The sequence below is a fragment of the Charadrius vociferus genome, unplaced genomic scaffold (genome assembly GCF_000708025.1).
Source record: "Charadrius vociferus isolate BGI_N301 unplaced genomic scaffold, ASM70802v2 scaffold1189, whole genome shotgun sequence".
Taxonomy (NCBI): Eukaryota; Metazoa; Chordata; class Aves; order Charadriiformes; family Charadriidae; genus Charadrius; species Charadrius vociferus.
In genome coordinates this window covers 37,801-40,838 of record NW_009649990.1, presented here as the reverse complement: position 1 = coordinate 40,838, position 3,038 = coordinate 37,801, and positions in this window count along the sequence as shown.

Genomic DNA, 3,038 nt, shown 5'->3' with positions numbered 1-3,038 from the left:
GGGTGGCCCCCCCCAGCCTGTCAGTCCCACTCTTCCCCCTCCCGGCCACTCTCCTTCCCTGCCTTTTGCTTCCCTGGGTGCCTGCCTGTTATGGTTTGAGAAATCTATAACAACTTGTTGTCGTTTAGACAAACATCCTATCACCTGGTGACCCCTCCCCACCTGGGGAAGGGGAATTGGGAAAAAACAAGGAAACCCAGGAGTTGAAATATACACAGATTTAATAGAATAAGATTAGATAATTAACATTAATAGCACTAAAGAACCAATATTGATGCCAATAGCGATACAAAATATACAAAAATTATACTCAGCCAACTATATCAGTAGGAAGCTGTGCACTCCCAGCAGTGGACAGTAAATGTCAGACACTGCGAGCACTATGGCTTCAAGAGGAAGGGAAGGCCTCAGGGGTCCGGCACTGGGGCAAGAAGTTCTCAGGATGGCAACCATCAAGGGAGAGAGGGAACTTCGCAGCAAACTTTCTAATTTATAGTGAATGTGATGTTCATAGTATGAAATAATCCTGTTGGCCAGCTTGGGTCAAGTGCCTGGGTCTCGCTCCTCCTCGTCCCTGCACCTGGCAAGCTTGAAAACACTGAGACCTTGAAACCCACACACCATAGCTGTCTACAAAGTAAATATTTTCACCAATTCAGACACTAGAGTCTTCTAAAAGTGCAGTTTTCCCAAGTATTAGAAGAGAAATTAGTCCTGTGTCACTCAACCCAGGACACTGCCTGGCCCCAGCACACACCCCCATGGGGGGTCCAGAGCATTTCAGCAGGGGCTTGTAGCTTGGAAAGCAGCAGCTGGAGATGGACTCGATGCTCAAGAGTTTCAGCTTGGGTACTCAAGGGATGCTGTGGCTGGAGGAGCTGACACCCTCTCTGGCTGCACTAGCCGGTACATCCCAGAGGAGGTTTTACCCCAGGGAGTGAAAGGGGGCAGCCAGTTTCAGTGCTCACATCTCGGGGGGTCAACTGAAACCTGGGGAAGAGCCACAGAAGGGTTGTAGGAGCTGGAAGAAGTGCCTCACTGTACGTTCAGTCACTTTGATCTATCAGGTAGAGGCCAACAGCAGGGACTGACTGCATGCCCAGGCACGCCAGTGAGGAGCAGTCACCAGCTGTGAGCATCCCAGGACCCCATAGAAAGTCACATCCAAGTCTTAGCATCCCCCCGGCAAGAGCTGGCTGCTCCTGCCTGGCTTGGTCCCGGGAAGGTACCTGTGCCTGGGAAGAGCTGCGTGCTGCATCCCATTGAGGGCACGGAGTCACTGGGCTCCTCTCCCAGTGAAGCTTGGGCGGTCCTTCTGCAGAGTTGCTGTTCAAGCCCCCGGTGCCAGAGGATGGGACCCTGCGGACCAGCAGGGGCAAGTGGAGGGACAGGCGTGTGGTGCGTGCTGGGACAAGGTGATAATGGCCCACCTCAGCCCTGCAGGAGGCTGGACAAGTTGCCATTGGCAGGATCCAGAAGTGTAGAAGTGTTATAAAACCTGAATCTCCTGAGCCTTCATCTGGGACTGTAGCTGCAGAGCAGGAAGCAAACAGGATCCCAGCTGGCATTGTGAAAACAAACACCATAAATCTGAGGAAGTGCTGTGATTGCTTTTTTAGGCACTGGGGAGCTTGGCTCCTGCTCCCCACAAGTGTTTTATTTTCTCTCTAAACAGCAAAAGAAAAACCCAACCCCAACATATCACTGGGCGGACTGCCCCAGTGCTGCCTCGGGTCCCAGGGAGGCTGCGGGATGTGGGCACAGTGCTTTGAAGATGCTTCAGCCCCAGAGCCCCCAGGGCACTGGGGCAGGGTGCAGACAGCATGCAGGCAGATGCCAGCTCTGAGCCATATCCACTCACCTGAATGCTCACCGCTCATCAGAATGACTGGACCCTGGGGAGAGCTGAGCAGGGGGGTCAGAGAGAGCTGGGCAACCAGGAGCCAGGAATGGGGACAGGATGGGACAAAGTGCTACCCAAGGAGTGACAGCCAGCTCATACCATCCTGCCTTCCGCAGCTGGTAAGCCAGACAGGATAGCTACTGGAGGCTGAAAGTACAAGTGGGATCAGAGCTGACCCCATCAGGACTAAGCAATGAGGCTGTTGGTCTAAAAAGGGGACAAAGCAGAGGGGACATGATGAAAAACTTGATGTCATCTTATTCTGCAGGCTGGCTGCCCGCTGGATGGAGCTCAGTGCCACAAGAGGAGTGTGGGCTGGGAGGCGTGCTGGCATGCCCTGTGTCTCCCACGGGTGTCCCTGGGCTCAGCACCCACACCCCAACCCTCCTTGCAGGGGAGAGTTGTTTCCACCTCATGGGTTGGGCACAATGTTTTGCAAGGGTTCTACAAGCCTGGGTTGGATGGTGTCTGTGGGTCCCCAGCTGTGGGATGGTCTCTGCCCACCCCAGGCTGGGTGCCACCTCCCTGCTGCTGGTGGCAGGCAGGGCTCCACAGTCTGGGCAGCCCCATGCCATGGCTCCCTTGGGCTCCCTTGCCCTCTTGCCCTCCCTCGCATGGTCTCATCCTCCCTTGCTCGCCCCCATGCTCCATCCCTCTCCATCATCCTTTGGCACTCTCTCAGGCCATTTATTGCAGCTGTGGCTGCTCTGTGCCAGGCCAGGTTTTGGCACCAGTGGGCTAGCCATGCATCCCCACTGCCCTCAGCACTGGCAGGGTGCTGGCACCCACCCTGGCACTCCAGAACCCTGGCACCCCAGGTACCCTAGCACCCTAGGTTTGCTGCTGCCCATGGCTCTGCCTGGGCTCCCCTCAAGGGAAATGTGCTGGGAGGGCACGGGGTGTTTAGGAAAAAAGGCCTTGTCACTTGATGGCCATCCCGGGAAAATAAAAACATCCAGGCAGGCAGCCACCCAGCGAGTGTGAGAGGCCATCACTCCATAAATCCCCCGGAGCAGGTGCTTTGCATGATTTGGCCAGGCTTCCAGAATGGCACCAAAAATCTGGGGCAAGAGTATCTCTCAGCCACACTGAGGGACACTGCCCCTGCTCCGCCAGGGATGTGGGGAGGCATTCC